This window comes from Rattus rattus, chromosome 11, assembly GCF_011064425.1.
Source record: "Rattus rattus isolate New Zealand chromosome 11, Rrattus_CSIRO_v1, whole genome shotgun sequence".
Taxonomy (NCBI): domain Eukaryota; kingdom Metazoa; phylum Chordata; class Mammalia; order Rodentia; family Muridae; genus Rattus; species Rattus rattus.
In genome coordinates this window covers 66,575,411-66,588,474 of record NC_046164.1, presented here as the reverse complement: position 1 = coordinate 66,588,474, position 13,064 = coordinate 66,575,411, and the positions used below count along the sequence as shown (strand labels likewise).

Sequence of the window (13,064 nt, the reverse complement as noted above, 5' to 3'; positions counted from 1 at the left end):
TCCAGCATGCTGAGGTCTCCCCATTATCAAGATAGAGAGACACCCAAGTGAGCTCGAAGGCCCAATTTAATAGCATAGTAGGAGAATTGCAGGGTAGGCGGGCTTTGTCTTACTCTCTCTCTATCGACATTCCATTACCCGGGTGGGGGGGGCTGCTGACCCATTGTCCTTGCTTCAGGCCAGGTGCTGGGGCAGTTTCTGATTAGCTGCCTGAGGCCTAGGTTTAGGCCTAATCTCCTGAATTGCCCATTTGAAGTCTGCTGTGGAATCAGCCTAACTTCCTCGACCTTAGGATACACCTTTAAGCCCAAACAATGTAGGTTAGGTTAGTTTGTAGAAAGAAGCAGCCATGTTTGAAAGCAACATCTGAGGGACAGACAAAGTGACAAATCAGAGAAAGATTTGACAGAGTAAGTCAGAGATGGGCTGTGCCCAACTCTCATGAGTGCAGACAGAAAGGGAGGCTATTTAAGAGCAGTTCAGGGGGTTGGGAGTTTGAGTTTTGTTTAGTCAGTTAAGTGCAGTGGAGTTAGGAGTTCAGTCAGTAGGGAGTCAATGCAGTGGAGTGCAATGGAGTGGAGTTCATTCATGAGTTCATGAGTTCATGTGGAGGTCAGCAGAGACAGATGAAGCCAGAGAATAAGGAGCCAGACGATTAGAACAAATTGCCAGAGTTAGTTTGAAGCCACGCAGAGGAATTCAGTGAGACGCTGAGAGAAGCCAGATTGAATCAGTCAGTTTGGAGAGGCCTTTAGCCAGAACAGCTGAGTTGAGCCAGCCATCAGTATTTCAGAAAGAACTAGGAAGGGTGAGCCTCTGAGATGACAATTACTACAGGCAAATAAAAGTTACTTTTTCAGAATATCAATCAGTGCTTTATGATTTATGTAATCCTGTACTGTTTTCGTTACCTCAAAAAGCACTGCACAGTGAGCATTGTTACTTTAGGTTTTTTCCATTGCAATAATTCCTTCTGCTTTCATATCATAAGCATCCACCTTTCTTTGAGGCCTTTCCCACCCCTATCTAATGGCTTTTTGGCCTCTACAAGACCTTCAGATTAAATGCTCTTGTTTAAGATTTCACCTCTCTCCTTCTCTCTCTCTCTCTCTCTCTCTTATTAGTAATTGGTGGTGGGGGCAGGAGGTTTAGAGAATGAATGGTCTGGGGCGAGAAGGACCAGGATGCTAGGGTAGGAGCTTTAGAAGATATAACGAGTGCTTGTGAATAGAGAGGGACCTAGGGTCCCCTGCAGGCAGCATTGGCTTTGATGTGCAACCACAGGTATATGTCAGTGGAGGCATATATCCCTTCTGCCAGACTTAAGGAAATGACTCATTTTAACATATGGGAAACAATTTCACAAGTTTCTGAGGAATATTGGCTCTTATCTAACCACCAGAAACCCTCCTACAGTGCAGGTTAAGCTGTGCCTAGACTCACTTTTCCGACTGAATGAGTAGGCCTGCACTTTTCAGGGGGGAATGAGATACTCTTCGGACCTGACAACTATAACTTGACTACTTACCATCTGGTGGATATTTAAGCTCATTCATTTTCTAGCTAGTTCATTCTTTTTTTTTTTCCTTTCTTAGTGAAATTTATTGTTTAAAGATAAATTTTTTGGGGGGAATTTATAAGCTTACAGATTGAACTTAGTGCAATGACATCTTACAAAAACAAAGTCAGTACAGTGGAATCCAAAAAACTATCTTAAAAGAACACATTTAAGGAAACTTAAGTCACATGACTGTTGCATTATGATTTAATCTAGTTGCACACACACACACACACACACACACACACACACACACACACACACACACGCAAACCCTGAAACCACAGCTCCCCCAGATTTCTAAGGGAAAGGGTTTGCGTGCCTCCATGTTCAACTGTGCATCGTTACGATTAACCATAGTGTGGATTTTACCTCATGATGGATCAATCTGGAATCCCATGCAACACCTCAGGTTATAAAATGAAATTAATTTTAAAACTTTGTTGAATGTTTTCATGCTGAAGCTCAAAGCCACTTTTTATGGGCAACTTAAAGAATTACAATGTACCACACTGGCGCTTACTTTAAAATGTTAGCCATTAACTGCCATGGTCCTGAACTGACTTCAACACCCAAAAAATGGCTCTCATAGGTAACAAGCGAAGGGGGGGAAATTTCTTCGCTGATGCAGTGCCTTTCAGTTGTGTTTCTTACAAAGAGCAAACTGCTTTCCCGGCATAAGAGCAATGGCAATCGTGAGTTCGCTCAACTGACTACTATACAGTTATGCTAGCACTTTATTAATTCAAAAGCACTTTAAAGGAAATATAAGTATGGCTTCCAATAGGAATGTTGTACCTGGACTTGATAACCAAGCTCACAGATTTTGAGTGAGCAAGGAAAAACAGGCTTTCAAGGTAAACAACAATTTTGTAACCCAAACTTTAATCCCAAGGATTCTCACAAGCACATTACAAATGATAGCATGAAAAAAAAAAAAACCTTGCACAGTAATTCAAAAAGCTCAGCTCTACAATGTACCCCTTACACTGATAGGACACTGGTGTCTTAGTGTGACATTTCCAAATAAAGACGTTACAACAGTTCTGCATCTGCATACAGCAATCAGGAAGGAACCGCTTTGAAAACCTTCAGAGCGTGGTTCCTACCCTTTATCTGTTGGCTGCGTTCACAGCAGCTTTTAAAGGCTGCTTACCATTTCACCCTCAGTGTCACACTGTGTCTCAGCTAATAGGGGAAGTACAGCTTCAGTCACGTCTCAGCCAGCTGCTTTATATCATCAGTACATCACACTTCAAACTGGGCAGGATCTAGGTTTATTTCAGTCTATGAAAAACTAAAATTCAAAGAAAATTCAATCTCGCTTAAGGGAACATTGTAAAGTAACAATTCTTGGTATCACATGCCTCATGCATCCATTTGAAACCATAGAGAATTACATTGTTTTGTGTGTCACTGTTCCAAGTGACAAAACAAATTTGAACAACTAAAACATCTTAAAAGTGCACCAAGCTGATAAAGTCTCAAGCAAGACTTTAATTTCCTATACATACTCCTGTCAAATGAAGTTATTTCCTGTATGCCAGTTTTGCAAACTGGTCTTCTATTTCTTTCATTTGACCTAGATTGTCTACGAGATCTAGAGAAGGATGGAGACGGCTTGTGATTTCTCTCATGAGACAGACCTTTCTATTCTCCCATCTCTAGAAAGTGACCTGCTCCAGCTTTGGGAAAAGCTTCTCCTTCTTGGGGATCTGCACCCAGGTGGAGGACTCCTTCTGCGGTAATCATCTTGAGGACAACGACCGCAAGAGGGAGGCGGTCCACGATTCTGACTTCTCTTTTCACCATTCGACAGTTCCACTCTTACACATAGTGTTCTTCCATCTAGCTCTCGGACAACACCAGCAGCATCTCGGGGATCCTCAAATTCGATGAAAGCAAAGCCGGAAGGGTTTTGAGCAACCCATACACTTCGGAAGTGGTCCATAATAGCCAAAAGCACGTTCTAATTCAGTATTGTTCCCATTGTTTCCATGATTACCTACATAAACCTTACAGTCCAAGGGACAGGAATCACAATGCATTTCGAGATTCTGAATTAAAAGGTCTCCCCCGGACTGAGGATAAACCCAGGGCCTTGCACTTGAGTGCTCTACCACTGAGCTAAATCCCCAACCCCCAAAAGGTCCAAGCTCAAATCCTAACGCTCCAACAGGCCCACCCGCTTCCCTCTGGCTCTGCTCGCACAGACGCTCTCGTCCTGCAGTGTCCACGCTAGTTCATTCTTAGCGGCAGTGAGCATAGATGGGCAAGCATCTTTGTAGTATGATGTAGTCTTACAGGTACATGCTAAAAGTGCTACTCTTGGCTCATTCAGCAGATATAGTGTTTAGATTTTGAGAAACTGCCACACTGGTTTCCAAAGTAGCTAAGCCACTTTACACCCCACTAACACTAACGCTGAGTAAGCATTCTTCTTTCCTCACGGTCTCACCAGCGGGCTGTAATAGCCATTCCGACTAGGGCGAGTTGGAAACTCAAAGTAGTTTGCATTTCCCTAAGGATATTGCATACTTTTAAGAATATTAGCCATTTGTATTTCTACTTCTGAGAACTTTCTATTCAGGTACGTGAGTTCTTTGTATATTTTAAATAGACATTCTGTAGCTGGTAAAGGTTTTTCCCATTTGGTAGGGTTATCTCTTCACTCGATTATCATTTTATTTTTGGATGTACAGAAGCTTTTTAATTCCACGGGGGACTGACGACAGGCTGAAAACTTTCTAACTTCCCCCAGAACTTCAATTTAGCATGGTCCTCACTGTGTGTTCCTAGCCTTATGTTGCCTTGAAAGACTCTTGCTTGAGCCTGCTCTATCCCCAGTAGCTTCCCAGCTGGGCTGGTTAGTTTCTCACCACCTGCAGAGACTGCATCTGTTTTCAATCTTGCCTTCAGTAATGAATGGTTCTTGGAACTCTACCTTGTTGTAAACTCTTCCACAGCCATTGTGTAACACATATACTGTATGTGATCTGAGAGTTAGTAATTAAGTTTGGACTAAAAGTGCTTGTGAGGGCCACCAGGTACCCTAATGAGGAAAACTGGGGTCACTCGGTCAAGTACAAATAACAAAACTAATATATTTTTGGTTATAAATTCCAGCTTTGTGGAAAGACGAAAAATTTGCTTTTTATATAGTTTACTCCATGGCATTTTGGAAGAAGACACACATTCACATAAGGAATAGGAGTAGTTCATTTAGAACTTGAGGAAGCAGCAGAAAGTTTACAGTTTGGGGCTGGAGAGATGGCTATATGGTTAAGAATGCATGCTGCTCTTATAGAAGACTAGAGTTCATTGTTGGACCTCTCGAAGCCACCAGTAAACTCTGCCTCCAGGGCATCTGATATCCCTGGCCTCTGTGAGTCCTGCAGACAATGAGTAGACACGCACAGATAAACACACAGGGCTTTTTGTTTATTTTGTTTTTCAAGACTTTTTTTGTGTAGCCTTGGCTTTCCTAGAACTAGCGATTTGTATCTGCCTCCTAAGTGCTGGGATTAAAAGCATGTACCACCACTGACCACTGGCCACACATAGTTTCTTTAAAAATAATAAAAAGTAATAAAAATATACTTTAAAGTAATAAAAATATTTTTAAATAAAAAGAGGAGACCTTACTATTTGAAGAACAGAGGGCAAAACATTGAGGGAGGTGAGGGAGTGGGGGTGTGGGGAGGGGACCCAAATGCCTTAGAGGGTTATGGGACACTAAAAAAAACCAATAATCAGGATGCTTGGGTTCTAGAAAGAAAAAGAGTTATGCAGAAAAATATTTAGGAAATGAAGTCTGGGCTGGGGAGATTACAGCTCTGAGGGGAAAGGTAATCTGGCAGATGGGAGTCAAGGATTATGGCAAAGTCACACCTCACACTGGAAAAACAACCCTCAGAGAAGAGATTCACTGGGGAAGACACAGGAGGGTGGCTGCCAGAGAACTGAGGGGGAGGCAGGCTTTATATAAGATTTCCTTGGCCCACTGAGGGGAGAGGTGGTCAATGGAGGAGTAGGGAGTGGGGGGATGGGGGTAGGAAGTGGAACTTCCAGGATGGCCTGGGATTGGTGGGATTTTGTAGCCTGATCTTAGTGCCCCGCCCCCCACTCTGTAGTGTGGAGCTTGGCTGCCTATGGCTGGAGGAGCTGGAAATGACTGTTAGGGCCTTTAGAGTAGTCTGGGGGGCAGGACCTGGCTATTCTCTTTCCTTGAAGGGCTTACATTCTCCCCCTTTTATTTACTATTCTTAAATAATTAGGGCTTAGGAAAGGGGGAAACTGTTCTTAGACTCCAGCAAAAAGGAACACCAGGGTACAAAGTCCCAGACCCCTCAGCAGGTACCCAGCAGTAAACTTGAGTTCTGCAGAGAATCAACACATTGTGAGTGTTTGGGCATAGGGGCTGGGTGGTAGGATTAAGGAGTAAGGTATTACTGTAGTCTGTGGACTTTGGTATGCCTACTAAGTATGTTCCTGAGGAGTTAAAGCTGTCTCTGATACAGAGAGAGAGAGAGAGAGAGAGAGAGAGAGAGAGAGAGAGAGAGAGACAGAGACAGAGACAGAGACAGAGACAGAGAGACAGAGACAGACAGAGAGAGAGGCAGAGAGAGAGGCAGAGAGACAGAGAGAGGAAGAGACAGAGAGAGACACAGAGAGAGACAGAGAGAGAGAAAGAAGAGAAAAAAGAAGAAAAAGAGGAGGAAGAGGATAGGAAGAGGATAAGGAAGAGGAGAAACGGAAAGATGGGAGGAGAGGGAAAGGTGGGAGAGAAAGGTGTGGGAGAGATAAGTGGTGGTAATATTCGGCTTAGAGCAATTAATGAGCATGAGGTGTGAGAGTCTAAGAAGACAATGGACAAGGCCACAAATGGTGATCATGACTTTGACCCAGGAGGTCAAATAACCATTCCTCAAAGTGGTCAGGTAGAGCACTATTCAACAGCTGATACACAGAGGTTAAGGTCTGAAACAAGGTGGTGTGACAAGCAGCTGGGAATCACTATCACCTAAAAGGGGAGCAAGTAGGGATGGAGAGACCTTGGGGAGCTCTGGGCCACTTCACCTACCATGTCTACATCTAAGGTTGAGAGAGTAGCATGTGCACCCTTTCTATTTCGATCATGCCTGGTAAGTGGCTGTGACGAATTCTATAGTAAGGTTTAACAGTGACCCGCCTCCCATCTGTGGTGCCATGTGTCACTAATAGAATATAAAAGAGCCAACGTTTTGTGTAGAAGGTAGAATGCCTTCCTAAATATGCCGCATGTCTCCCTCAAGAACAATAAGGGCAGCCTCCGTACGTCTCTGGCCAGCATCAACAGTAATTTCTAGTTTGATTATGGAGAAATCAAGCCAGGGCGCAGGTGTTTTAGAAGTCATTTTAGGTGTTCTAGGGACAAGTGTCTCCTTTTGGAAACCTGCTGATGAAGACCCCACCATGTGAGTAATCTGGTCGAACTGTTAAGCATAGGTTTCCTAAACCTCTGAAATCTGAATACAACAGTAGCATGGAGCGGGGGGTTGGGGGTGGGGAATACTAACCTTTTTTTTAATTACCTTAAATCGCTTTCCGAAGTCTTCAGAACTTTAAGCTTCTGCATCCTCAGATTCTCTTAGACTCTCATTGCAACCAGGCTGTGCTTTTACCAACAGCCTCTCCTAGGCTCTCTTTAGGAACTCAGTCCTGCACACAATGCCAAGTATCAGCTGCTCTCCATGACCCCTTCATGTCTTTTGGAAGCTAATACCACCAAGGTGACTCTTACAAAGCTCAGCTGACTGGCTGGGGTAACTCCACCTCCAAGAGGACCAGAGGGATGCCCGGCACTCAATGGCCACTCTTTTGGACTGAGGGAAACATTTATACTGACAGAAGAGGAAACTTATCTAATTGCTACTGATGGATGGGGTACCAAGCAGTCAGTGAGCTGGTGGACTGGAGATGAGGGACAGCGGCCCAGTGTGGTTTAGAGCCCAAGGGAAAACATAGGCACCAGGAGAGCCTATCTGTGTCACGGAACCAATGCAAGTGTGACAGTTCTGAGGGGAAAGGTATCCTGGCAGTCAGGAGCCAAGGGACACTACAGAAGACACATCACGCAACAAACTTCATACAAGAGATTTATCGGGAAAGACGCAGGTGAGTAGCTGCCTCTCCTCAGTCATGAAGAAGCAAAAAACTGAATAGGAAGGACATAGGCCTTTTATATGATTTCGTGTGGGGTTGCTTTCCAGGGTGGCCTGCGCTTGGAGGAAGCTCAGGGATTGGTGGGACTGTGTGGCCTGATCTTGGGCTTTTGTTCTGTGTAGGGTGGTCTTGGCTGCCTGTGACCCAGGGTTCTGGAAACAGCTGTTAATGTCATCTGAGTAGCCCGAGGGTGGGGCCTGGCCACTGAGGGGCTTACAGACTCAGTGGATAAAGTGCTTTCTATGCAAGCACAGTGATCCTAGAGTGGATCCTCAGAACCCTTGTCAATGGGAGCCCTTGTACTGTGAGTCTGTAGTGCTCCTATGATGAGACTGGAAGCAGAGGCAGAGTTCGCTGGCCAGCTCGCTCTAAGTAACAGCAAATAACAGAAACCCTATTTCAGACAAGATGGAAGGAGAGTACTTATATTGGGGCTGTAGTCTGACTCCCGTGCACATGCTGTGACACACGCTCATGCCTGCTCACATGCATGTGTGCACATACACGTCATGCACACAAAATTAAAAACTCTCAATGCCTTGAAGTTTGGGCAAGGACCTGAGCATCAAATGTAGAAGTAGCTTAGCATGTGCTAAGTAACCTAACCCAAGGAACAAAGAGGTAAGGCATATCTTAGGCTAAGGCTACAGAGAGGCAGAGTGTTGGAATCAGACAGAGAAAAGTATGTGACAGGAGCAAGGATACTAAAGTTCAGACTTACTGAAACCATGGTGGCCCACAGAGAAGGAGATGGTGTTGCAGTGTTGAATGGTCTATCCGCCAGAATTTTATATCCAGCAAAAAACATCCTTCACAATGAGAAATCAGACATTCTCGAAGAAAAATAATTTAAGAATTTGCTCTCAACATCTTCTCAATGTAAGAAATACTAACGGGGACTGGAGAGATGGCTTGGAAAGTTAGCACTTGCTGCTCTTCCAGAGGACCCGAGCTCACTTCTGAGTACCCACAGGAATGCTCACAACCATTTGTGAGTCCAGCTCCAGGGATCTAATGCTCTCTTCTGACCCCTGTGTGGGTGCATACACATAAATAAAAAGAAATCTTTAAAAAATACTAGAGTACTTTAGGGTAAAAGGAGGTCATACTGAGGACAACTTGAATTTCTAGAGAGGAATGAAGAACACTGGTAAATGGTAAATACTTGGTAAATCCAATCTTTTAATTGTCAACAAAATGGAAGCTATCAAGCTATATTTTTTATTTCTTTAAGGACTATTTAAAGTACAAATTGTACTGTTTTCTTTTTCTTTTTTAAGACAGGGGTCTTACTATATGGTCCTGGCTATCCTGGAACCCTGTGTAGACCAGGTTGGTCTTGAACTCAGATCTTCTTGCTTTTGCCTGTTTAGTGCTGCAATTAAAGGAACCATCACACCTATAAACATTTTCTATGAGTGTAAAATATCTGCTGGTCCGAGAGGAGTATTATCAAGAGGCTTTGATGTATACATTTATCTATCCACAAGATGTGAACAGTTTGGGACGTCTGCAAGGTCAGCTCTAGAGAACGTGGGTGAGGACATGGAGAATAAGCCTTAGGCTCTCTCACAGGACTAAAGCTCAGTGCTTCTTGCTTTGCTTCCACTTGACTCTACCCCCCCTCCCATTTTTTTTTAACTTAGAAATTTTTATTTCTAAACAACTATAGACGTTTGTCTAGACAAAGATCTTCAGCTGATGAGTTATTGCTAGATTTTACTTCTAGGCAATCAGTCAAAGCGAACTAAATCTCTTTGCCCAGACTGAGAGACGGTCAGACAGGGAAAGCAGGAGGGAGAAGAGACTTCCTAAACCATGCCACTATTTCCAGGAAGGCTCTTCTGCACCCAAAACCTCTTGATTCCTAATTTCAAAGCTGGGTTTTGTTTTTTGTTTTGTTAAAAATGACGTTTACACTATGTAGAAACAGTACTGAAAATTAAGGATTCCTCTCCTGGCAGAAATGTCCCGCAAAGCTTTCCCGTAATCAAGCAAACCCATCTATGTCAGATGGTCTGCCATGGCCGAGAGCTGCTGGCTCTTCTAGGCCTTGTCTCAGGATTCACACGTCAGACACTCCTCTCTGTTCTCCAAAGAGCACAGCATGGCTGCTGTGTTTCTCTCCTTCTCTTCTCCCTCCTTCAGTGCCTTTTCCTTATCTTTCAGCCTTTCCTTGTTCAGAGTGAACTGGATTGGATTAACAGCAGGTCTTGTCCTTAAATAATACATCTGAGTCTTTAAACCCTGCTTCCAACCCTAAAAGTGCATACTAGTTACTTTGCCGTAGTTGGGCTCAGCAATATGATGTTTAAAGACTGGCTTTGCTCGATGAACGCGCCTCTCTCGGCTGTCACCTTGAGAAGAGTCTTCCGAGAGACTTCCCACACGGTCTTACAGAGGTGCTTCAGGCCATCAGGAATTTCTAGTATGCTCTGAATGGAGCCATTGCAGGCAGTGATCTGATTTTTCCTCTCTTCATTCCACAAGCCCCGCTCAGTAAGATCTTTCAGTAAGCGAGGATTCACAATCTGAAATTCTCCTGACAAGACCCTGCGAGTGTAGATGTTACTGGTGTAAGGGCCAATGGACTGATTATGCCCCAGAATCTGAGCAGTTAAAGCAGTAGGCACTGGGGCAATAAGTAAACTGTTTCTTATACCGTACTTTGCAATCTTCTCCTTGAGAAGCTTCCAGTCCCACAGGTCTGTAGGAATAACATTCCACATATCATAGTGAAGAATACCTTTGCTGACTGGAGATCCCTCATACGTTATGTAGGGGCCATATTCCTTGGCTAGGTCACAGCCGGCTTCCAGGGCTCCATAATAAATGGTTTCAAAGATTTGCTTATTTAATAACTGGGCTTCTGGGCTCTCAAAGGGATACCTCATCAGGATGAAAGCATCTGCTAGACCTTGTACCCCAATGCCAATGGGCCGATGGTGTTCATTTGATAAGTGTGCCTCTGGAATAGGGTAGTAGTTTATATCAATTATTTTATTCAGATTTCGGACAATGACTTTAGTGACTTCTGCCAGTTTCTCAAAGTCATACGTATGTTCTGGTGTGACATACATGTTCAGAGCCAGAGAAGCCAAGTTACCAACCTCAACCTCATCTTCACTGGTGTAACTCTACTATCTCCGTACACAGGTGGCTGCATTTGATGGTTCCCAGGTTCCCGGTTACAGGAGTCTTTGTAGAGCATGTATGGGGTACCCGTCTCTGTCTGAGACTCAGTGGTGGCATACCAAAGCTGCTGAACTTTCACAACTTTTCAGACACGACCCTGCTTCTCGTAACTTTCATATAACGTCTTGAACTCCTCTCCCCAGACCTCGTCCAGACCAGGACACTCATTGGGACACATCAGTGACCGGTCCTGGTTAGTCTTTACTCGCTTCATGAAGAGATCTGGGATCCAAAGTGCAAAGAAGAGAACCCACGCTTGCTGTTCTTCCTTGCCTGTGTTCCTCTTCAAGTCAAGGAACTCAAAGATGTCTAGGTGGTGCCAAGGCTTCAGGTAAATAGCAAATGCACCCAGGCGCTTGTTTCCACCTTGATCCATATAATGAGCTGTGTTGTTATGTACTCTCAGCATTGACACAAGACAATTAGAATTGCTATTAGTCCCAGCAATGTAGCTACCAATAGCCCGAATACAGCTCATGGCAACACTGATTCTCCTGCTTCAGAGTATCATAAATTCCCTCAATGCTGTCACCTTTCATACTCAAGAGGAAACAGCTAGACAGCTGTGGGCGGTTGGTCCCAGCATTGAAGAGAGTCAGAGAGGTTGAGTAAATCACTTCTCAGAAAGTAGGTGGTATGTTTCCATTGCAGCATCAATATCTTCTTTGTGAATCCCCACAGAGACCCTCATCAACATATGCTGCGGTCGTTCAGCCACTTTTCCATTGATCTTCAACAAATATGACCGTTCCAGTGTCTTAAAACCAAAGTATCTGTAAGAGAAATCCCTGTCATAGATAATGGCAGAATTCGGGCGATCTTTATTGGCCATAATGATGTCGAGTGCTGAACTGGCCACCATGGGAGAATGTCTGCTGTTGCGTGGATTCATGTAGTCGTAGAGCTCCTCCATCACATCGCCGAACACTTTCTTTGTTTCTTTGTGCAAGTTAGAGACAGCGATCCTTGCGGCCAGGATGGCATAGTCAGGGTGCTTCGTAGTCGAGGTGGCAGCTGTCTCAGCAGCCATGGTGTCCAGTTCCACTGTGGTGACCCCACTGTGTAGGCCTGGGATTACTTTCATGGTGATCTGAGCAGGAGCGACAAAGTCCATATTGAGCCCATAACAGAGTTTCGGATTCGTGATGTAATTTTGTCAAACATAACTCGCTCTTGGCGGCCATCTTCCTTGATCACACGCATCGCCGCTAGGAGCTGGAGTGCTGAGGGGTTCGAGACCAGTTAGCAGCTCCGAGGCGAAGATGGGACAGAGACAACTGTCAGATGTGAAGGGTTGGACTCCTAGAGGCCGCTCGGACCAAGAGGTTGAAACTGCCAGCCAGACAGGAGGGACGGACCTTGACTCTACCCTTTATCAAACTGTTTCAGGACAGTCCTTTGGCAGTAGCAGAGTCACACAGCAAGTATCCTGGAGAGGGGAAAAGACGGAGTGGGAGCCAATCAGTCAAGCTTCAGTCTCACCCTAACAGAGAGAAAATCACAAGCTGGGTGCGGCGGTGAGCTCCTTTAATTTCATCCCTTTGGGAGGCAGAGACAGGTGGATCACTGTGAGTTCAGGGCCACCGTTGAACTGGTCAACATAGTGAGTTCCAGGGCAGCCAGGCCATCTTAGAGAGACCTTGTCTCAAAACAACAAAACAGAGCAAAACCTTAAACAAACAAACAAACATCCCACGTTGTTTACTATTGCTTTAGTTCTCTTAAATGTGGTCTTTGACACTGAAGCATGAGTTAGCCAACCACAGCTCTCGTCGTCCTTGGGCCATTTGTAGACTGACTTCTGAATGCTGCTTGCTCTGTTTCCTCATCACTACATCTCCCCCAACTCTCAGAACAACTATAGAATATTGGGATAGCACCCCATCCAGGTGTCCCCAGGATAGTCCTGAGTGTCCTGGAGCAGTTTGCAATTAGCTGTCTTTATCCTACACACAGATCTATAAGCCAGTGTATCTTGACTAATTGAACACTGCCATCTGGTGGGCACACATGGGTATGGACGCACTTGTAGTTCAGGGACGCCCTTTGAAGTCTTTGTAGCCTTTATTTCTTGTTCTTTTTAGCTCTTTCTGCTCTCCCGGTGAAA

The 13,064-nt window shown here is 44.5% G+C and overlaps 2 pseudogenes; both read right to left on the bottom strand.

Moving 5' to 3' along the window:
* Positions 1-3,606, bottom strand: part of LOC116912015 — a 69,981-nt pseudogene extending 66,375 nt beyond the window's left edge.
* A 6,214-nt stretch (positions 3,607-9,820) lies between these two features.
* Positions 9,821-12,160, bottom strand: LOC116912433 (annotated as a pseudogene).
* Positions 12,161-13,064: the final 904 nt, after the last annotated feature.